Here is a 25,085-nt window from a genome sequence, read left to right as displayed (position 1 = left end):
TAAATACAATCATTATACTCAATGTACATATTTTAAAAGGAGCAAGGTAGATTGAGGTGATATATGAGATTGAAAGAAATGTGATCCCAGCAGTGGCAGAAGCTGGGCAATAAAAATTAAAATGCTTGCTACAGTAAATTTCAAATCTTGCCTGGTAATTAATGTCTGATAGGAAAATATAGCATATGCCTAGAGACTGAATTTACATTTCAATCTTCCATGCCTAACTAGTTAACATATGTGTGTCTGGGCATGTAAACACACGTGTGTGTGTGTGTGTGTGTGTGTGTGTGTGTGTGTGTGTGTGTGTGTGTGTGTGTGGTGTGCGTGCGCGCATGCTAGTACTGATGCTGAAATGGAGGCTCTGTGTACTATCCCTAAGCTCAAAGCCAGAGATCTACCAATTGCAGATTTTTCATGGTTAGTTGTACTTATGAGTTTTACAGGAATTTTCTGGACAGTCTGGTTTCATACTCTGAGCCTAACATCTCAACCTCCTGAGGAGGTAGGATTATAGGTATGTGTAACCAGTGTGGAGCTTTAGTAGTCCTTGATATTGACTTATTGACCAAATTTGTTGTGCTTGTTGCTAGTTACCAAACCATAATCTAAATCCACATGGATCCAATGGATGATACTACTTTCCCCAGTTCCCTTTAGACAATTATTAACACACTATCACAGAAATCAGCTTTCACTGACATGAGCATGTGCCATAGGGAGGTCATATCTGGAAAAGATCCTCTGATTTAGAACAGAGAGAATCTGCATAGTCTAAGTGCTCATAGTGTGGACCAGCCCAGATGCCACAAGAGAGTATACATTGACCTTCTGCGTTGTCAGGCGTGGATGCTGAGGAGAGTACATTGGTGAAGCTGGTGGAGTGAGGGGTGAGTCTAAGGCCTAGCTTCCACTTAGATATGATAAGCCATTGCTACCATGTCTAGAGGACATAAAGGGTCCACTCAATGGCCCAAAGATGTTGGATACTCCCAGGTATGGCTCTGCCACCAGCATAGGGTACATCTTGACTTTGCACTTGCTAGCTATAGTCCCAACAAGTCCTCATACATTCATATATGCAAGGAGAGCCTTTAGGCTGGATCTTCCCTTTCTTAGACAAAATGAATCCTTTGTTTTCTTCATCTTGGCTCCAAAGATTTCTTCCATTTCTCCCTCCCCTGTTGGTCTTCCTTCCAGCCCAAGGATGTCATTCCAGTCCCAGTGCTTCCACTTCAGCATGTATAGGTGTGTAGGGTTGCACAGTTAGAGCCTGGTAGTCCAGCCTCTAGTCTAGTCCTGGGGGCATGGGATCATATCCAGGCAGCCACAGATTCCAGTAGGACTACCTGCTAAGTGGAAAGTGACAGTTTTCTATGGTGGCCAAGGGGGTACCCACCTAGCAACCAGCACAGGGCTACATAGCAGGTAATCATTCACAAGCAGCTTGAATTAGAGGACAATCTGGTTCAGGATGTCACAATATCAACACAGGACGGTGAGGTATTGGTTCCTTTTTCTGGACACAACTTTTCCCTTTATGCTGTAAGAAAAACAATTCATCTTATAACTCTCTAGTAAAAAAAAAAAAAAGAAGAAGTACTTTCTTCCATATTATTCTCCATGCTTCCCAGGTAACCCTGGGGACTATCAGGTGATTGCCACCATGTAAGAGCAGTGTTTAAGGGCTGCAAACTTAGACTTCTTCCATCATCCAGCTAGCCTCTCCTCTTCCCACATTCAGAAAGGATTCTACCCATGTCCGCTCTCATTGCTGAAGTTAGGCACACTTCATTTATAGGCAAAGTAAGAGTCGCTATCAAAACACAGTCTCCAAGGGTAGTTTGGAACATCCACATCCTAAATTGTCCTGAAATCTCCATAGTAGACATGTTTTTGCTGCTAACATTTTTGTGCCTGAGCTAGGGATTAAACTCAGGCCCTGAATGCTCCTGAGCTTTTTTTTTTGTTCAGGGATTACAGCCTATCTCTTAAGTCACAGCTCCACATCCAGAATTCTGGTGGTTAATTTGAGATAGGAGTGTGGTGGACATTACTGCATAGGCTGGTTTCCAACTGTAGTCCGTATAGCCTAAGTAGCTAGGATTAGAGGCATAAGCTACCAGTGCCTGGCTGTTGCTACTGTTTTTATGTTACCCATAGTGAGGTCTCAAATAACAATTAACAACTGAGTCCACCATCACTTTTCTTGGTTTCCAAACCCTTTAGAGAGATGACCTCTAATGGAACTTCTTCCTCCATCCCATTTAAGTTTGAAGCTAACCTGTTAAGGCCACAATTCTGACATAAGACCATTTCTCTCATGTGTTCCTAGCCTGCTGTCAGAATGGCTTCTCCCAGAACAAACCTATCCAGACTAGAGAAGCCTCTTGTGATATTGTTTGGGGACATTTATTCATACAATTCTAAGGATTCATGATTCCAGTCACAGAAAAAGTAAAAAAAAATCCAAAAGAAGGTGACATTATAATGAATCTTGATAAATAAATACCACCAGGGTATTGAGTACTGCCTCAAAAGATGGCATGAGAATTTCATCCTTTTGGTATTAGAACAGGGTTTGAAGTCTTTGGAGTTGCAAATTTCTAACACCTTTTGGTTCATGTGTTATGTATTACATAATTCTGATAATAGAAAGGGTGTTAGAGTGGAGTGTTTGTCATTATCTATTATATTGCACACACACACACACACACACACACACACACACACACACATCTTTCAGTTCCTTTGGTTATCAAAAGATATTCATTCCATTCCTTTATGTTCTTTGTATTTTCTCAGAAATTTCAGGTAAGTGTTCTTTAGAGCTGAGACTCTACATGATTTATATTGTTCTTGGCATCCTAAATAGCTTCCGGGTTTCAGAAAGGACCAAGTGGGCTCAGAAAGACCAGGGGTTGGAAGATGAGAGATGACAGGAGCTGTTATATGTTCATGTGTGCTGATATTTTCAGAGAAGGCGAATGAAGAACCAGCCCATTGCTGATAGGAAGTGCTGCCATCAGAGTTTTTTTTTTCTTTTACTCAATGGAAAAGTTGAGAAATCATCTCTCAAATGAGGGAAGTGTCTCATGAGTCAGCTAAATGTGGACAGGTGGTGGCCAGATTCAGAGGGTTTGTGATCTGGTGAGGTAATAAGACCTCTCTCTACACAGCATCTGAAATCACTACCTGTGAATTTAAATCCACTACAAAAGTCACGAGAGCCTCAGTCTCCAGCTCACCTGCTCAGCAAGCTGCAGTGAATGGAAACCCTTCAACTGTGAGAACAGTGCTCTGCCCCTAATAGCCCCACCTAGCCAACTCCTGCTACTTTCCTTAGCCCTGTCCCTCTCTGACTTGCCTAGCCAACAGGAGCCACTTTAATGATGCTCTGTTCCCTTCCTTCCAGAATGCTTCGTTTTTACCAGGGCTTCACTCCTCTCAATGTCCACCCCCTGTGTGACTTTAGCAAGGCTTCACTCTTTTTCCTATCTTGTAAAATTCAAGATGTACTCATATCATGCTACTCAACTGTTTTGTGGTTAATGTTAATTTCTTTCTTTTTCCCTTCTTTTTTTAAAAAAAATATAATGTCATAACTCGTAGACACATTTGTTTACACCAAAATTGATGAGCTTCTCTGTGGTTTGAATTTAAAACCATTTCCTTTTTTTAACTTTGGCCTGTAGAGCCAGTTATCTCAGAACTGCCTCAAAACAATTTACTTTGGACCTTCCTAGTCAGGCAGTAGGGTCAGATCAGTTTGGTAGATTTTAGGCTCACATCACCACTACTGTTGATAAAAGTTTTTCCTTTTAACAAACAGCAAAATTAATAATTATGTCCTTTAACACAGGTTTACATTAGTTACATTAAATGAAAAAGCAAATAATTTTAGACCATGATAACAATTTTTATCCATTACAATGAAAGTACTTTAAACATGTTTACACACACACACACACTTTTGCACAAAAATTTTAAGGCATGATTTTTTTTAAAAAATGAAAATCGGGCATAAGTTCTTCAGAATTCTAGTGGCAAAATACATTTTGCCCATTTTATGATCAAACCATGGGCTCAATGCTAGAAAAACAGGCAACACCAAACAAAGTAAAAGTCAAACCTTTAAAACAATTTTGATAATAAGACACACTATCATATTAATTGACCTTTAAGTACTTGTTAAAAGTGTGGGGTTGTATAAAAACCAACCACATGGCCAAGATGGCAAAAAACATGTCAGGATGGTAAGAAAACCTGGTGGAACATTAAGTAAGTAAGCAAAGAGGAAGCAGGCAAACAGGAAGCAGACAAATAGGAATCAGACAAATATATAAACAAAAAGGCAGACAGATCACACAGTAACACAATGTGGATGTACTTGAGGAGAGAGAGAAAGTTATAGATAAGAGAATTTAAGCCAGGATGGCTTGCTTTGAGAAGGAATCTAGAGGAGGTTCCCTGAGACCCCGTCTGCACTTCACCTCTCAAGGGCACAAGCAGAGAGGCAAGCAGAAAGAGAGAGAGAGAGAGAGAGAGAGAGAGAGGGAGGGAGGGAGGGAGAGGGAGAGGGAGAGGGAGAGGGAGAGGGAGAGGGAGAGGGAGAGGGAGAGGGAGAAGAAGAGAACACATAGTGGATTTCCTTCCATTTTCTCATGCACTCATGGAAATTACATACAGAGAGAGAAACACAAAATCCCGAACATTAAATATACAGGATGGAACTCTGTAATTCCCAATTACATATTGTACTGAAAGGGAAATTACAATTAAATCGAAAATTAGATCATTTTGCAAGGATTCCAAAAAAATTAGTTCTTACACATTCCTTGTTTGTTATCTTGATGTGTTTGTGACTAGTTGGGTCATCTGGTTTGCATTAGGATGAAAACACTATATTATTCTTAAAATCCAAGGGAAAATTACAAGTGTGCAAATGAAAGAGGTATATGTATATTTAGATCAACCTTTATTTTCTTAGTTTTCAAACAATGTCATGGTCCCAAATAATAATGGATTTTGCACATATAAAAAATTGTGTTGATATATTTCTTTTTTAAAATGTATTTCTTATGAACAGATAAGACGTGTTAAGTGAAATGAACCCCAAGATAGGGACACAGGTTATTTTCCCCCTTACTATTGTTTCTAACATATTTATAATGTACCATGTGATTTTTTTGTTTCTTTGTATGTTCCTTTCCTATGGTATTACCCCTATTTTCACTGTATTTGATGTCAGTGCCCTGTATCTTGTATATACACTTCTCTAATTTGGGGAGGGGAAGGGAAAAAGCAAAATGCTTAAATAGTGATTCAGGCTGACCCATTGTAACAATGAGATGTACAAGACATTATGTAGAAAAACGAACTTAACAATTTAGGGGGGGAGGGAGGAGGAGTGTAGTTGTAGAGGTGGGAGGGAATGGATGGTAGGGGAAAAACAAAGGAGGAGGCAACAATGCTTGATAAGAAATGTACTCATTACTTTGCTTATGTATCTGTAACACCTATATACAGTATTTTTACAGTAGAAATGTATTAAAATGTATTTCTTAAAAATAGAAATATTTTTAAGTTCTTATGCACATTTCCAATTAGGCAGTTCAGATGATGTAGATATGAAATTTTGTTAGTTAGAATTTTGTGTATATGTGTGGTGGTCATTGGGTTTGAAGTTTGGCCCTGGGTGGTGTCCTCTGTCCCCATCCCCAATTTTTGCTTTTCAAGGTTAGCACCTTCCCACTTGAGTTACATCTTCCAGCTTTTTGGTTTTCAGTTGGAGATAAGAGTCTCTCTCTTTCCTGCCTGAGCTGGTTTTAAACCATGATCTTCAGATCTCAGCCGCTTGAGTAAGTTACCACTTAAATTTATTGTTTTCCTTTTATTAACATATATTTTTATTGTAAAGATACAGTACAGAGGGATTACAGATACATGAGTAAGGTAATGACTGCATTTCCTATGGAGCATTTTTACCCCTTCCATTGTTTTTCCCCTATCATCCCTTCCCTCAGACCTTCCTAACTCTTCCATCCCCTCCCCCACCTCCAAAGATGTAAAGTTCGTTTTCAACATAGTGTCTTGTACATCTCATTGTTACAATGGGTTAACCTGTATCCTTATTTAAGCATTTTGTTTTTTTCCCTTCCCCTACCCAAATTAGAAAAATGTATATATAAGATGCAGGACACCAGAATCAATAGAGTGAAAACAGGGGTTATACCATGGGGGAAGAACATACAAAAGAAATAAAAAAAATCATAAAGTACATTATAAATATGTTTAAAACCATGGCAAGAAAGAAAACACCACGTGTGTACTCTCGGGGTTCATTTTGCTTAACATCATCTTATATGGTCATATGTACATAGCTTCGGACTTCTTCTGCTTGTCCTAGATATATACCAGCTATTGCAAATAACAGAAAACATAGGACCTATGTTCCTTAGCGCCTGGCTTACTTCACTTAATATATTTTTTCCAAGTCTTTCTATTTCCTAACAAATGGGGCAATATCAGTATTTCTGATGGAGGCATAGAATTCCATTATATGTAGATTTATATATGCATGTATATCACATTGTCTTAATCGATTCATCTACTGAGGGGAAACTGGGTTGGTTCCATATCTTAGCTATGGTGAATAATGCTGCAATAAGCATAGTTGTGCTGGTAGCTTTAGCCACTTACATTTAAATCAGGTGATCTACTGAGTGTTTCCCTGTTCTCTTTTGTGAAAATAAACCTACCCAACAGCAAAGGTAAAAGAACAAGTTAAAAGTTGTTCTGATACCCCCAACCCAAAGAAGATACATGATATAATTATTTAAATGCTAAGATAAAAAATTTGGAGTTGTTGAAAGACTGAGTTTCTTTAGTCACATTTTGGGAAAAGTGAATCAAATATTCAAAGTATTCCTAAAGAGAATAAAGTAGACCTGTTTTTTAAATAAGGAGTAATGAGAAGGAGAATAGTTTTTGTGTCATTACTGTAGCCTATTTGAAAGAGTTGGAAGGTACAGATGATCAGGTATATTTTCTGCGTAGCAATCACTTAATTCTAAAATTCTTAGTTTTCCTCTGCATTTTCAGTTTGTTCTCAACAGGTGGTTTATTTGAAACATACACCTTGGTACTAGGTGTTTCTGTAGTTATTTTACTTTTATGAAAGTAATTTTAGGTTTTCTAAAGCCAGAAAAGCTAATAATGATGTCATTCTCTGATATCCTTCACCAAGATCTCTACATTTCATTATATTTGTTTAATATGCTATCAGTATATTTATATGCTATAAAGTTTGGTTTTGCTTTTGGTTTTTGTGCTGGTATTGGGGTTTGAAGTCAATACATTGGTCTGTCACAAATGCCAGTCATTAATGGATCATGCCTGTAATTCTGGCTACTGGGAGGCTGAGATCTAAGGATCAAGGTTCAAAGCCAGCCTGGGTAGGAAACATTATGATACTCTTGTCTTCATGACTAAAAGGTGAAGTGTTGTTCAAGTGTCAGAGCACTGGCCTTGAGCAAAGAAGCTAAAGGGTAGCACCTAAAGGATAGTTCCCAAGTCCTGGGTTTAAGTACCTCTACCAACACACAAACCACACACACACACACACACACACACACACACACACACACACACACACACACAATTTTCTTTCTCCCCAAAGCATGTGGTTCTTTGTGTGTGGGGGGGGTTCTTTTTTATGTGACCCTGAAATAGACTTTGTTTTCTTTTTCATTTAGTTGGTGATTTTTGCACAGGGAGAGCAGATTATTGGTGTTACCTAAGTCCTGGGTGCCAGTGATTCCGCTGGATGACTGAGGTCTGACTTAGTGAGCAATGGGGCACCAGGAAAACTCTACGAAGCAAATGGATGGAAACATGGGAAGATATGCATTCAGGTAATTCTTAAGTCTATCTTCTTCCTCCCAATTGTCTTTCTCTCTCTGTGGGGTGAGTTCTTTTTCTTACCAGGTAAACCTGAACATTGTATGGCTTTGTGTGTATACCCATATGCGAATAAGGGTTTTGTAAAATGTCAGCCATCACAACCTTGCTCTTTTTTCTTCTCTTACTATTAGTGAGTTTGTTGGCAGCTTTCATTTTTCTGAGAAAAATGGAATGTTCTAGATATTTTCATGGGATATTTATAGAATTAGGTCGGAATTTATTGTGTTTTGCTCTAGTGAATTGAGAAACATCTATGTGAATTTATAGGTAGCCTATAGTTAACTTATTTCTCCAGTATGGATGAATTTTTGGATATGATATCTTTATGGAAAACCAAAGACATCTTTAAGTACTTTATCTAAATGAGGCAGAAATTGAAAGCACTTCAAATTTTTCAGTTTTAATCAGAATCTTGTACTAATTTGGCATAAAATATTTTTTAAGTGCTGCAATCAATTAATTTCATTTGTAGGAAAAATGACAAAAAGGAATGTCCCTTAGATATAGTGTAAGTTTTTCCTTTTGATTAATTAAGAACATTATGTTTAATTTCAACTAAGGTATTGTGAGAAATACCAAGATATGAGATTCACTTTCTGCCAATAATTAGATTAAATTAGTAGGAAAACTCCTCTGTTTGCAGTAAAAATTGCAATATGATATATAAAAAGTGTGTGGTCAACACATTTGTGTCATTGTGTAGTTATAGAATTTTAATAAATTTCTTCAAGCACAAGGAAAAGTTTAAGATATGTTAGAGTTTTACACACAGCAAAGAAAATACCAGGTTGTTTTCAACAAATGTTTTCATTTTTCAATTTGTGTGTGTGTGTGTGTGTGTGTGTGTGTGTGTGTGTGTGTGTGTGTGTGTGTGTGTGTGTTGGTACTTGGTCTTCAACTTAGGGTATTGTGCCATACCAATTTCCAGGGTTTTTTTCTATATGAGTATCATAGACATTGCTGCTTGAAATCCCTTTGAATCTAGAGCCTCAGATCTCAGACTCCTATGTAGCTGGGATTACAGGTGTGAGCCACCAGCATTCTGAGTGATGTTTTTGTCATGTTGTGTGGCAAGTTACCAGAAATTTAATGTTTGCTCACTGAATATCAACTATTGTAGGCTACAAGTTTGAGCTAGTAGTTTAGGTGTGGCTTTTTTGTAGCAGTTGCTCAGTTTCTAGCAGGAGGCCACCAGGCTATAATCTCTCATGAAATGTGTGGACCTCTTCCAAACTTAAAGGATGCCTGGTAGGTTTTAGATCCTCTAGCTGTAAGATTATGGTTTCTGCTGTCTGGACACCTATCATACAGCCACTGTTGTCAGCTGCCAGGTACCCCCATACTTCCTTGACAAACATACCCTCCTTACTGTTTCATTCACTCTGTGTTACTGACTTCTAGAAAGGCCTTAATTTGCACTCACTCCTTGGAAGTAACTCATAAGCACCTCTTGTGGGAACTAATTACATCTGTAGACTTTAAATTTGTTATCTACCAGAGCATATTGTGGGGTTAGCAGAAAATAAAAGACTTCCCAAGCATCTGGGTTTTTGTGCATTGACTTCGGTAGATTATTAGCTATTCATTATGAACTATTTATTAATCTAAGTGTCCTCAATTTCAAACACTGGAAATATTGAGTTGTTGTTTGATTTTAGCTTATCAAGTATGCAGTTTAAGAAAATGAAAGATAATTCTTTCGATGGAGTAGAAAATAATTTGCGCTACAGTGAATGAAAGGCAGTTAGGAGTGAAACAAATAGATTCAAGAGCTTTGGCAGTGGCTTCAGAGATGGGACAGAAATAAACAGGTTAGACATATTTTTTAAAGAGAACATGTGGGAATGTAGCTTAGTGGTACAGTGCTTGCCTAGCATGCATGAAGCCCAGGGTTCGATTACTCAGTACCATATAAAGAGAAAAAGCCGGAAGTGGTGTTGTGGCTTAAATGGGAGGGTGCTAGCCTTGAGAAAAAAGAAGCTCAGTGATAGTGCCCAGGCCCTTAGTTTATGCCCAGGACTGCCAAAAAATAAAAAGAGAGAACATGTCAATAATAGATGAGGGAGGGATCCAGAGGCCAAATTCATCACTGAATTTTTCTCTTCTATTTCAAAATCAAGACATCATTCTCAGAGAAACAATGGGGCAAAAAGATGATCCAGAAAGAACATACCTTATGAAGTAATACTAGAATTTTTCAGTGCAACTGTCCTGTAGAGATAATTCATTAAGTATAATTGTGTCATTTTTTCTTTTTTTTATTGTGAAAATACTGTACAGAGGGGTTACAATTACATGGTAAAGATAATGAGTACATTTCTTATCAAGCATTGTAGCCTCCTCCTTTCCCTTCCTATCCCTTCCCATCCTCCCCCCTGCCCCCTCCACCGGTTCCTCCACCCCCCTCTTCCCCACCAAAGTTGTAAAATTCATTTTTCTACATAACGACTTATACATCTCATTGTGTCCTGCAATAGCACAAGAGCTCATTGTAATAGCCCATTGTTATCTAGAGATTTTGTTTGGGTGCTGGTCCTGAAACTTGATCAGAACTCAGTTGTTATTCCTATTTTTCTTCCTCAAGGCTACTACTCTATTACTTAAGCCAAGGTTCCACTTGTGACTTTTTGGTGTTTAAATGAAGATAAGAGTGTCATGGACTTTTCCTGGTTCACCTGGCTTCAAAATATGATCCTCAAATATCAGCATTCTGAGGAGCTAGGATTACAACTGTGACTCACTAGACCCAGAGAAGCAATTTTTTTGAGTGAACGGAATTAGGAATACAGATCATCCAGGAAGATTCACTCTCAGTACTAAATAAATCATCATGACCAATTTCCATGAATACACACACATACACCACACACACACGCACACACACACACACACAGAACTCAGTGGTCTGTATCATCTTTCCCCAAAAGAATAGTGCCTTCTTAAGTGGCAAAGTATGGTGTCACAGGCCCATAATCCCAGCTACTGAGAGGCAGAGGTATAGGAGGATTGGGTTCTGAGGCTGGCTTGAGTGAAGCTAGCACAAGACTCTACATGAAAAGCAAACTGTAAAAGAAAAAAAGGTTGGAGCCTTAGAGGGCTCCAGTGGTAAAATATCGGCCTAGTAAGTGAACGGCCCTCAGTTTTATCCTCAGTTCTATGGAAAAGACAATAAAGTATAGCATCTCAGTCCATTTTGTCATGATTTAACAAAATCCCGAAGCTGTATACTTCATACGGAAAAAGAGGTCTATTTCACTCACAATAGTGGTGGCTGGAAATTCTAAATAGCATAGTAGTGCATGGGACAAGGCCTCTAGGTGCATCACATCATATACGATTTTGGAATCATGGCATGTTCTAGAATGAGAGTGAGTAAGGGCTTAGGGTGTTTTTTTTTAATTTTTATTTTATTTGTGAACATACTGTACAGAGGGGTTACAATTACATGGGCAGGATAATGCATACATTTCTTACCAAGCATTGCAGCCTCCTCCTTTGTTTACCCTTCACATCCCTTCCCAGCCTCCCCCTCACCTAGTCCTCCCCCTCCACCCCCCCCACCCCCACACCGACCTTGTAAAGCTCGTTTTCAACATGACAACTTGTACTTCTCATTGTTGCAACAGGTCCACCTGTATCCTTAAATGACTTGTTTTTCCCCATCTCCTCCACAAGTTATAGTGACATCAAATATAGTGAAAGCAGGGGTTATACTGTGGGGGAGAGACATACAAAGCAACAAAGAAATAATCTTATAAATGCATTAGAAACACATGCATTAAAGAAAAAAACATTAAAATATATATCTAAGGGTTCATTTTCCTAACATCACATTGTCTGACCTTTTCCGCTTGACTCATACACATACTAGATATTGCAAATAAGGGAAACCAAGGGACCTATGTTTCTTTGGGCTTGGCTTACTTCACTTAATATAATTTTTTCCAAGTTTTTCCATTTCTTAGGGTGTTTTTTTACAACTGCTAACAGTGATCATGTTAGTCCCTTGAGAGTTAATGAGATGGCATTAATCCATTTATGACAGAATCCTCTATTAAAGGTTCCACCTCCTGACACTGCTACATTGAGAAGTTAAACTTCAGTGTGAGCTTTGATGGTGACAGGCCATTAACAGGCTTCTGGTAGAGCAGGTGAGACCATTGGAAGCCGAGGGCATTCATACAACTAGGAACCCTGGACTGCTGCTTGGATCTCATTGATTCTGGTATTTGCTATATTTGGGACCATATCACAGCCAGGATCCATCGAGTCCATGTCTGTTCCATGTGCCAGCTTCAGTTATGCTGACTGACACAAACTGCTGGACAATAGGGAGGACAAGGATGGAGATGGGCACGAAAATGGAGGTTTGGCGTTCTTCGTGACACTTAATTAACATTATTGATTTATGTAGAAAAAAATCATTAGAAAGCTGAATGTCTACATAGAGCCATGTAATAACTACTGTATAACCCAGAAAGATACCTTGTAGAGCAGTCTGTTTACACATAATGCAGACATTCCTCTGAACACAAAAGATAAAAAAAAAAACAAGTTCTGGCCTACAAAATTAATTTTCATTAAATATATGGTTATGGACCAGTACTAGGTCTTGAACTTATGGGCCTTCTTCTTACTTCCACACTTCCAACTGGGATCTATACCTGTCTTTAATATTTTATTAATTTTTTCAAGGATAGATCTAAACACTGACCCTAATTTTTGTCTAAAATAAATTTTGAAAGTTTTCCAGTGAGTGAAGTGTTCTATTTCACTTCGTCATTCTATTATCTTCAAGTTTCTAGTGTTTCTTGGAAATTAAAGACAGGCTCTCGGTAGCATTTAAAAGGAAATCTTTTTTGCCTAGTCCCGGTCTATAATCTTAGATTCTTAGGAAGCTGAGATGAGGAGAATGTTGCCTTAAAGCAAAGGCAGAGAATTCCATGACATATCATCTCCAAAATTGTGTATTTTTTACATATATAATATTATATGATATATTTAATATGTAATATATTTGTGAAATATATACATACTATGTATGTATATATATACTGTGTGTGTGTGTGTGTGTGTGTAGAGCACGTGGGCAGCAAAGATGGCGCTGAGAGGGAGGAGAGTGGGCAGAGCCCAATTTACTGTAGAGCACATGGGCAGCAAAGATGGTGCTGAGAGGGAGGTGAATAGGCAGAGCCCAATTTGCTTTATGTTCAGTGTGTAAACAGACCATGGAAGCTTAGGTGCATGATAGGGTGTGGCCTTGACAATGATTGGTTTCTCTTCCTTTCCTGCCATGCCACCCACTCTTGTTTGCTTTAAAAATGGCTTGCTCTGTGTTAATAAACGAGTTTTCCTGCTTGACGACTCCCCGCTGCGTCTGATTGTCTCCCGGGCTGAGGGAGGCTGGGGAATGGGTCTGTGGCCGGCCGCACTTACCTTTCCTCGGACCCTGTCCATCTTTCGTGGGATAGATGGACGAAGACCTGACATCTGGTGCCCAACGTGGGGCACGAAAGGAAAAGATACCGGCCGAGGCTAAGTGGTCTCTCAGGGTAAGTGAAACCCTTAGTATGGGTAATACTATCTCACAGAAGAAGGAGGAGGAAGCAACATTAGGCTTAGAAGGAGTAAAGGAGGATTAGGACTTGGGAAGTGAGAAAGAAAAGGAATGGGTCAAATTCGACGGAGAACGCACTGAAACATACACAGTGGAAGTCAAAACAAGGGTGAAGGTTACCCCCTCTGATTCAGGTGCCCCTGATGGTCCTAGGCCCCCTCCCTATTCCCCTGATTGGAGAGGAGGTACGTGACCTGCGAGAGGGACCTGCAAGACTCGGACCCCTACCGACCTTCCATGGAGGGGCCGAGGGCTGGGGAAGTAACCTACTCGGAGGCCGACCCTGGAAGTAAAGGGCCACCGGAAAGCCTGGACCCTAGGCCACAGAATTCACTTCTCTAAGCGTATCCGGTCACTCTGGCACCAGGAGCTTATAGGTCCTTGGAATGGTATCCATGGGAAGCTAAGGATCTTAAAGAGCTCTGTAAGGCGGTGGCGGAGTACTGCCCAAATTCTCCTTGGGCTCAAACCCTATTACAGGACATTGCTTTTCACCCATGTGTCCCTAGGCTGGATGTGGCCAAAGCTGTCCTTACTAGTTCTCAGTTTATTAAACGGTGTGCTTTCTTTAAGGGGGAATGCAGAGTGAAAGCAGAGAATAACCCGTGATACCTATTATTTATGCCATGTTAACAGAGACGGGGGAAGGGTACTACACTGGTTGTCCAAGAGGCCACAATACCTGGCCCATACTGTGACCAGGTGAGGCAGGCAGGACTTGCTGCTTGGTACAAACTGGATGATTGGACTACTGAGTCCCCCATAGGAGGAGTGAGACAAAAACCGGGTAAGCCTCTAGCTGAGTTTGTAGACCAACTCTAACAGAGTATTAACCACAAGCTGCCAGCAGGAAACCTCCGAGATCAGTTTATAAAGCTGCTAGTCTGGGAAGGGATGAATGCAGACCACCACATGGCCTGCAAGGGATTGAGAGAGAGTTCCCTGAGCAGGTGGGTGGTGGCCTCACAGGATGTGGTAATGCAACAGGACCAGTCCCAATCATTAGCTTTAGCTTTACAGGTTCAGACATCTGCTATGACTGAGGCTATTACCCAGGCACTGGAAGCCCAGGGCCAAGGAACTCCAGGACCAATGGGGAGAGGGACTTGTTTTAAATGTGGGCAGGAGAGGTACTTTAAGAGGGACTATTCACAACAATCCCTCCGACAACCGGCCTGGGTGGTCCAAACCGCTCCCTACACCCTCCCCCAGGTGCAGGAAGGGGTACCATTGGAAAAAGGATTATCGATCCAAATTTTTTGTAAATGGGAAGCGTTTAAACTAGGGGAGGGGCATCCTCCAGCCCCGTTAACTCAAGGAGGAACCCCCTCTGCTGTGAGGCCCAGGCAGCCTCGTGACTGGGTGACCGAGGTCCATTGGACCGTCCCCCTGGTAGAAGGAATCCACCCTAAAATGAGTATTCTCATAGGCAGAAAGAGGTTTCACTGTTTAATTGACACGGGGGCAGATCAAACCATACTCAGGGAGGAGGAAGTACCCTTGGACTTTAAGCTTGCACATGGGCCCCCGATATTGGGGGGTAGGGGGCAACTCCTAGTCCAAAGAGACAGTCGCCCTTATGAAATGGACTAGCCCAGATGGAGAACAGGGAAAGATATGCCCTTTAGTGGCAAAAAACCTCACTGCCAATTTACTAGGGCAAGACACGCTAAGACAAATGGAAGTCGTGGTCACTACAGACCATTGAGCAGCCTATGATGATATCCTGGATGGAGAAGAAGCACAAAGGCTTAAACAGGATCTAGAGGGAGTTAAGGAAAAGGATTTTTTTAACTTTCATAATTACAGAGAAGAACATAGGGGACCCGCTCGGTGCACCCCCAATCCTAAAGGCCACTGTCCCCAGAAGCCCAGAAGCCCTATCTGGGTGGAGCAGTGGCCATTGACCAAACCTAAACTTGTAGCCCTCCATGTTTTTACTGATGGAGGTAAAGCAGGCTCTGCATATGCAGCATTTGAGGAGCAACAAAAGACCCCGAGCCAACAAAGATTTCAACCTTGTCAAGGGTCAGCACAATATAAAGAAATGCAGGCCGTAATTATGGCTCTTCAGGACATTCAAAAACCCTTTAATTTGTATTTTGATAGCCTATAAATGATTAACTTGCTTCCTCATATTCCCCAGGCACATAGTAAGCTGGATGAAAACAATATTTCCCCTCTTATGGTTATCCTTAAAGGCCTATTAGAAGGGCGGGAGCCCCTATTCATATTCAGCACTTGAGAGGGCATTCAAAACTTCCTGGGTTTTTATCCCTAGGCAATAATTGGGCAGACCAGTTAGCGACTTGCATGCAAGTATTAATGTTACAAGAGGCTACCTGTTTGCATGATTTAACCCACATTAATTGGAGAGGTGTTCAGCATAGATCTCCTCAGATTCCTGTAAAGGACCTCAAAAGGATATTACATACCTGTAAAACATGCCAGCCCTTCTTAAAAGTACCCCCATTACAACCACCAGGGGTAAATCCCAGAGGCCTTAAACCTAACATCCTCTGGCAAATGGATGTTACTCATCTCCAAGCTTTAGGCAAGTTTAAATATATCTTTGTCTCTATAGATTCTACTCAGGAGCATGGTGGGCCACATCATATACAGGAGAAAGAACTAAACATTCATAAGCACATTTTCTTCAATGCTTTGCCACCTTGGGTCTACCAGCACAAGTTAAAACCCATAATGGACCCTGTTTTGTTAGTAAAGCAATGTCAGAGTTTTTTGACAAATGGCACATTAAATATTACAGGAATTCCTTATAATCCCCAAGGCCAAGAAATTATAGAAAGAAATCACCAATGTCTTAAGGAGCAATTATTAAAACAAAAAGGGGGAGTTAGCCCCCATATACAGTTACAGATAGTTTTGCTTACCGTTAACATTTTAAATTTTTCAAAAGGGGCAACTGAATCCAGATTACGGAAGCAATGGGGACAACTAAACTCTAAGCCCCAAGTGAAAGTCAGGTGGAAGGACCCCCTGACACAAAAATGGAGAAGACCTGACCCCCTAGTTACTATGGGCAGGGGATTTGGATTCTTTTTTCCCATAGGGGAGACAGCCCCCATTTGGATCCCTGCCAGGAACCTTAAGTTTTTACCAATCTCCTCTATACAGTAGGATGCCTAAGGATAAGCTAACCAACAAGGAAAGAAAAATGGTTATGGTGGCCGAGGCTTGTGTTTAAAAGAGAAAAGCCAGAAAGATAACTACTAACCATCCCCAAGGGCAACCAGCCCTTGAGAAGCTCTTGTGTTCTCTAACAATTGCAGTTGTTGATACTCCAGCTGTTGGCTGTCCTGGCCCTCCCAGTCTTGGCAGTGGCCCTATGGATCTGCATCAACCTCAATGGGTGACCTGGGCAATGATCAGCACTGGCAATGCAGAAATCCCTTCGACCTGGTGGCCTGACCTTCCTTTTGATACATAATGACCTATGTCATTATGTATCGACTGTTTAATATTTCTGTAGGAGCCAATTATTTTAATGTTACCTGCTGTAATTATTCTTTTACTAATTGCTCGTATAGCAGCATTATTGAATCCATACTTATTGCTAAACAACCACTTTTTGTTATGCTTCCAGTTTAGGTCTTTTTCAACCCCACAGGCAAATAGCTGGATTAGAACAAGCCCCCCCTCTGGACTCTGAAGTGGCAAAGACTGCTATCCCATCCTTGACTAATGTAAAAGGACTGCTAATGACATTTTTTGGCCTGGTAATGCTTTTGCTGATGGTTTTTCTATGACTTCCTTGCAAAACTCTTATGAGCTTAGCCAGCCAGTTACATAAGATCAAGCTCCAAGTGAATAAATTTCCCCAAGAGGAATCGCAGCCAGAGATGGATAAGAGGGGGTGTCAGTCTGACCAACCTAAGACAGGGCCTTCAACTTCACTTTGAAGAAGTTCCCAATGATGGGTAAGGCAGACAAGGTGGTCCACCCAACCTAAGACAGGTGGGTTCGCTTCTTTAAACAAAGACTGGGGAGATGTTGGGAGCCTTTGGGAGCTGACAGTAAAGCTCAAAGGTCATTTTGACCCCTGTGCTTGCTTAAAGGTACGTACAAGGAACTGTCTTACTTAAAAGACACCAGTTGCCCAGGATTCCTTTGCTATGTCTGCAGAATTTGTTTTAAATTTTCCTTGTTTTTCTGGACTATAGTAGAATGGCCTGAGTGTGGGGTCCCACGAGGATGCACCATGCCGCATGTGTGGAACTCCCAATACCCAAGCTGCTCCCATATTCTGAAGAGGATGACCTTACGAGATACTGACTTTTATATATGCCCAGGAATTAATTGAACTGCTTCGGACATTTCTGTGGTGGGACTGTTTATTACTGTGCTAGGTGTGGATGTGAGGTAACTGGGATGGGCCCTTAGATCATGCACAAGGGCCCTCCCTATCCTTATCTGGAAAATCTCGCCCCCCAGACTTGCCTTGAACCCCCTGCATAGCCAATGCTATCCTTACCAATGTAATCCTGTTAAAATAACCTTTACAGTGGAAGGGAAAGGATAACTAACTGGGAGGTGGGTCTGCATTAAAACAAAAAAGGGGGAATCTGTAGAGAACATGGGCAGCAAAGATGGCGCTGAGAGGGAGTTGAGTGGGCAGAGTCCAATTTGCTTTATGTTCAGTGTGTAAACAGCCCGTGGAAGCTTAGGTGCATGATAGGGTGTGACCTTGACAGTGACTTGTTCCTCTTCCTCCCCTGCCATGCCACCCACTCTTTTTCTGCTTTAAAATGGCTTGCTCTGTGTTAATAAATGAGTTTTCCTGCTTGACAACTCCCTGCTGCATCTGATTGTCTCCAGGGCTGAGGGAGAATGAGGAATGGGTGAGAGGCCGCACTTACCTTTCCTCGGACTCCGTCCCTCTTTCGCGGGACAGATGAAGACCCGACATATATATATGTGCATGTGTGTGTGTTTGTGTGTATGTGTGTGTATACCTCACAAATTAAGCCAGGTTCAGTAACTGAAAGATTCAATAAGTAAACTTGAAAAAAACGAAGAACTGAAAGATTTCCTCCCATATCCATCCTTTCTTTAAATATTATGTGGGTTGTAGTCTAAAAAGGTAAATCTTCCACCAAAAAGGAAAACCTTATTTTTGATACATCCTAGACCTTTTTTCTCCAATATTTAAAGTACTAAAACACCTACCTGGACAATGGGTATTGTCCATGTCATCCAAAATGATGAATGATTGTTAGATGAACTGTCCAAGTCTGTAGATAAGGATTCAAGCTGGAATTCCCCAGTGTGAAATTGAATTGAAGACCTGGGTACTGTTGTTTTATTATGGAAGGGCTCTGAACCCTTTCTCTTGAAAAAACTTTCTTTGTAATCTGTGAATGTTATTTTTAGGCCTGCACACAGCATCATATTCTGCAAATAGTGGTAGGTATACTACTAGCAACTCTCCTCCAATCCTGTCTCTTATTTGAGATAGAATTTGTGATCTTATTGTCCAACTATCCAAAGGGAAGGACTTTGTCCTCTTACCAGCATCTCCCATTGTTCCTCAGGAAGAAAGAGGAACTAAACTAAACCATAGATTCATGGTGTGTGATCATACTGGAACAGGAGTTCTTCTGCAGGAAGCAGAGGAGAATGGAAGGAAGAGTGGCACTTCTCTTCAGTATTGTTGGTTTGTCATCATAGGAAAATTGAAATTCAAATGACAGGCAGGAAGTCAGGTTTTCCATTGTAGAGGAACAGGAAAGGTGTAAATTTCTACATGAGATGGGCGTACTGGAACAATTGTAGGCATTGACTTAATTTTGCTGCTGGCATTCTAGTTTAAGTCATTTTTAATAAAAAAAAAATAGATGGCCATGATTTCATTGAATGTCCTGTCCAATATTGATTTGTGGGTATCAAGCAGGCTGTAACTCATGTCACACATGAGTGCAAGAATAATAGGGTTCAGCTCATTACATAGTGGTTCATCAGGATATAAGAAATATTCCTCGACTTGGTTGAGCTAGACTCCATTATTTGTTCTATACTCTGCCTATGCTTTGAGTCTGCAGTTTACAGTTTCAAGATGATATTTTGTCCTTTTGGAGACAGGTGAATGGAGCAATATACGTGACCTCCAAGACAATTATCTGTATCTGGCTAAAATTCATATATTCAAATGGGAAATTTGCCATCTCCATAAAATACAAAAGATGACTCCCAAGCACCAGATGTCTACTTTGCAGCCATTGTGGTTTTCATGCAGGAATATTTTGGGGGGGGTCCAATCGTGGGGTCTGAACTCTGGACCTGGGCTCTGTTCCTCAGCTCTTCAGCTAAAGGCTAGCACTCTACCACTTGAGTCACAGTGCCACTTCCGGCTTTTTTTTCTGCTTATGTGGTGATGAGGAATTGAACCCAGGGCCTCATGCATGCAAAGCAAGCACTCTACCACTGAGCCACCTTCCCAGCCCTGCAGGAATATTTTATAGGGACAAAATCAAGGTACCAAATATGTCCTTAAGCAACCACCCTTGGGTAATCCTTGTGCTTATGCCAAAGTCATTGACCTTCACATTGCATTTGTCATCCAACAGGATGCTATTGGGTTTAAGGTCTCAGTGTGCATTTCTATTTTTGTTAAAGTAATGCACAGTACACACAGTCTGTTTGAACAACCTAATTATTGAATAGGCGGTATGATTTTCACATTTATCTCAGGAGGTCTCTGGGTGGCCAGTTCCATTACCAAGTATTGGTGCTCATCCTTCTCCCTCACCTGGTACGACCTGATCATGTGTCTGTGATGGAAAGTCTTAATAATATCCATCTCAATTTTGATCTGACAATTGTTGAACTCTCCCTTCACTACCATCTTGAGGTTTATGAGGTGGTGCTAGGTCAAATTTACATTTGGATAGCTACCATAGCAAATGATCTCCTTCATACTGTATTGTTCAGTGAAAACCTCTTCCGTCCATAGCCAATGATTGCATTCACACTGTATTATTCAATGAAAATCTCATCCTGCCATAGCCAATGATCTTCTTCATAATGTATTGCTCAATTAAGGTCTCCTCCTCTAAAGAGTTTGAGGATAATTCACTGTGTTCTCCCATCTTTCTGCTAGGATGGCAAAGAGTAAATCTACCTAAACTTGGCTAAGAAAATAAAAACCCCAGAGCAATAGCCAAAAGGAAATACCCAAACCCAAACAACACAAAGTTCCCACTGCCCCCAAAAAGTACGCGCGCGCGCGCGCGCGCGCACACACACACACACACACACACACACACACACACACACACACACACACAAACACAAACACACACAATTGTCAACGTAGCACTGAGTCAAGCAGGTCACCAGGAACTTCCAGCACTGTAATAGATTGCAGAGACTGTTCACAATGGCTGCAATAGATCAATCACAGCTTGGCATGAGCCAACTGGCTCTTTTGGTCTTGAGCCTGGAGGACTACTGCCAAGGTTTCCACAGGGATGCGAGGGTAGAATAGGATGCCACTGCTGCTGCCATTGCAGTGTTGCAAGAAGTACAAGGGAATCAGCCAATGCCTTCTGTCCTTGGTGGCTGCCAGGTCCTAGTGTTTGCTCCCAGGGGGACATCAGCCAGTAGACTTTGTCCTTGAGTACAACCCATTTCCTTAGGCCTGATCCTGCTAGATCCCTGGCCATATGCAAGAACCAAACATATACCCACCAGTGGCTTCCATTCACCACATGTGTAGGTTTTGGAGCTTGCTCCAACACTCAAATAACAAAGTAGATTCCTATGTATTTCTAGGAGAAAGGGGTGCATGACAGTGTCCAACTGGGAAACTCTCACTAAAGTGGATCCAGATATTTTTGAAGGTAAGTAGTATTAGCCTCCTATAAAATGACTATTGCCAAGATGAATCCTCTGTAGAAATAAGTTTTTCCTTTTCAGTATTTACTAATACAATACATCCATGTATTAATGACAACACATTACAACTTTAATATAAATTAAGCATGTTTTCTATTCAACTCAGTGAATTTTGACAACTATTTAAATATGTAATGCTAAGAGTCCTCTTATACATCAATAAACTGGCACTTTTTTCATTTACATTAAAATGCAAAGAAACTAAGACCAAGAACGTTTTTGGCTTAGGTGGGTCATGGAAGCTGCTGTTTTCTTACTTATAAATTAAATCCAGTAGGATGCTACATGGCATTCATAATCTGAAAAGCTGCTCTAACTTTTGGCTTTTAAAAACCTCTTCAATTTACTCAAGATATTCAAGGACTTTTTTTTATACCTGGAGTGCCTGGTATAAAAAAATATAGTGGTATCGTTTCAGAATCTTCTGATAATGTAGCAAAATTCCCTATTCCATACAGCACCATGGAGTGGGTTACTAACATCTATAGGAGTGAGAGAAAAGAGAGCATCATCATACCCCATGATAGTTTCTTATCAGATAGTTTACAGCAGAAACCTTGAAATCCATAAGTTATTGTGTTGATATGTTCAAAGTGAAGGACAAGGGATGGAGTACGGGCTTATGTGGTTGAACCCCTTCCTAGCAAATTGGAGGTCCTCAGCTTGAATTCTCCGACTGCCAAATCCATCAGTCTTTCCTACAGCTAGAGAAAGAGTACATCCTTTAGAGAAAGAGATATATCTGGGTGTTTCAATGCCATTGTGATGCTATAACAAAACTCCAGGTCCCAATAGCTTAGAGCAAGGTATTTGTAGTAAACAGACATTCTGAAGGACAAGATCTAGAACCTAGAAAATTCAAGATACAGAGAGGTCAGCTTCACCAGGTTTAATGTGCTCACTTTTTGCTGCGTCCTCATATGGTAGAAAGGCTAGAAACTTATTTTAAAGAAAACAATATAGTTGACAGACTTCTTTCAACCATCCAGATGAAGTTTAATTTGTTTCAGATCTCTATTTTTTTCTTCTCTCATGGTCCTCCTCCTCCTCCTGTTTATTTGTTGTGCTTTTTTTAGCTGACTGGTCTTGAACATTTGAACCACCAAAGAAATGGAAGTTTGGATTCCAAGTACGTACCACCAAAATCATCTGCTGCTACTTCTATTTTGGAAGTAAACCACTTACCTGCCCCAAACCCTGTGCTTTATTGTCCTTCGTGTATTATGTTTTTAAATTTTTGGTCTGTTTCCAATTTTGCAGGAGATTTATCAAGGACCCTTCACAGATAATAGGCAAATATTCTACCACTCAGCTACAAATTCCTTGCATAGATTTTATTTCTTCATTGGTTGACTTCATGTTAAACCAACTTACTGAATAGTTCTTGGTGTATACCTGTAAACATGTTTGAATTTTTATGTAGACTACCATGTCATCTTGCTCACAAATTACAGTGTTTTCTTTCCATTGTGATCTTCTTCTTCTTCTTCTTCTTCTTCTTCTTCTTCTTCTTCTTCTTCTTCTTCTTCTTCTTCTTCTTCTTCTTCTTCTTCTTCTTCTTCTTCTTCTTCTTCTTCTTCGTTAAAACATCAAATGTGTCATCGAATTCCATCACTGAAAACAAATTTATCTCTTGATTGCATCAGAAATACCTCAGCTAATTTTTAAAAAACAGTGTGTGTGTTTGATAGATATTCTACATAAGCTAAAGCTATTTTCCTTCAGTTTCAGAGTTTTCAGAAATATTAAAATATTAAATACTTTTGTGTCATCATCTGTTCAGATGAATATATGGGATTTCTTTGTTACTCAGTATGATAAATTGCATTAGGTTTTCTAAATTTTAACTATGTAAGTAGGGTTGCAGCTTGGTGTTAGAATAACTTGATTACCATGTGTAAATCCAGTGTTAAATCTTCAGGAAAACACACGCATAGGAAAGAGGGAAAAAGGATAAATGTAAACGGTCCTTCATTTCTGATAAATATTTTCTTTTGTTTAGGATTTTTTGCCTTTCTCTTCATGAATAAAATTACTATAAATACATTCTCATTTTGTCATGGGGATTATAAATTTAATTAGGAGGTGTTTCTTCTTTTTAAAAATTTCTGCAGTAGTCAAATAAGAGATATATAGTATATGTATGAGTCAAGCGGAAAAGGTCAGATAATGTGATGTTAGGAAAACGAACCCTTAAATATGTATTTTAATGTTTTTTTCTCTCATGCATGTGTTTCTAATGCATTTATAAGATTATTTCTTTGTTGCTTGTATGTCCCTCCCCCACAGTATAACCCCCGCTTTCACTATATTTGATGTCAGCATAACTTGTGGAGGAGATGGGGACAAACAAGTCGTTTAAGGATTCAGGTGGACCTGTTGCAACAATGAGAAGTACAAAATGTCATGTCAAAAACGAGCTTTACAATGTCGGTGTGGGGGGGGGGAAAGGGGGGAAGGATTGGGTAGGGGGGAGGGGGGAGGCTGGGAAGGGAGGTGAAGGGTAAACAAAGGAGTAGGCTGCAATGCTTGGTAAGAAATGTATGCATTATCCTGCCCATGTAATTGTAACCCCTCTGTACAGTATGTTCTCAAATAAAATAAAATAAAATTTAAAAAAATAAAAAATAAAAATTTCTGCAGTAGTCAAATAAGAGATATATTGGGTGAGGTGGCATATACCAATTATTCCAGCTATTCAGGAGGTAAAAACAGGAGGATCACAAGTAGAAGACTAACCTGAGCTAAGCATGGCCTATCCTCACAAAAAATAAATAAAAAGAAAAAAAAAAACAAAAAAGAAATGAAAACTACCAACCAAACAAATTAAAAAACACCATATGAATAAAAAGGCTCGAGGCATACTCAAGTAGTAAAAAACTTGTTTACAATGGGCAATTTTCCGGGTTTGACACCTAACAATAAGGAAAAAAAGAAGGTATTTTCTTTGACACAATTGCCCATGAAATATTTGGTTGGAGTTGTTTATTCTCCCTTTCATCTTTTTCCTTTCCCTTTCTTTTATTTTTGAGACGTACTTTTGGTATAACCTATATAACAACTTTCAATCCTCCAATTTAGCCTCCTAAGAGTTGAGATTACATGCATATGTTATCACACCTGGCCTTTTTGGCATTTTTTACAATAAATTGTGTTGGCATAAGTTTAGTATACAGAAAAGTTCAAATGTAGTAAACATTTTGTATGTCCCCTCATTCTCCTACTGTTAATGGAATGTACCAGCAGTATGTAACCACTGGATGTTTGTAAAATAAAAAAGCAACATTGGTCTTCTATTGTTAAATAAATTGCAACCTTTACTTCATTTTGCCAATTTTTGTAACACTTTTTTGTCCTTTTCTAGTATCCACTACTTTGCTTTTGCCTCTGGCTTTCTCCTTTCTTCATGTTACCTAATCAGCTCTTCCATTAATGAGGAAAATTAAAAGTAGGTTAAAATCACCACTTGCCAGGCACCAGTGGCTCATTGTTTGTAATCATAGGTATTTAGGAAGCTGAGATCTGAGGATCACTGTACAAAGCCAGAATGAGCAAGACAGTGGAAAACTCATGATAAAAAATGGCA

General features: G+C 40.0%; 1 pseudogene; it reads left to right on the top strand.

The window, feature by feature from the left end:
- Positions 1-939: 939 nt before the first annotated feature.
- Positions 940-25,085, top strand: part of LOC122115622 — a 75,853-nt pseudogene continuing 51,707 nt past the window's right edge.

The sequence above is a fragment of the Dipodomys spectabilis genome, unplaced genomic scaffold (assembly GCF_019054845.1).
Source record: "Dipodomys spectabilis isolate Male_0828 unplaced genomic scaffold, ASM1905484v1 ptg000122l, whole genome shotgun sequence".
Taxonomy (NCBI): Eukaryota; Metazoa; Chordata; class Mammalia; order Rodentia; family Heteromyidae; genus Dipodomys; species Dipodomys spectabilis.
The sequence above is the reverse complement of the archived record's forward strand: the minus strand, read 5'-3'. Positions and strand labels throughout refer to the sequence as shown.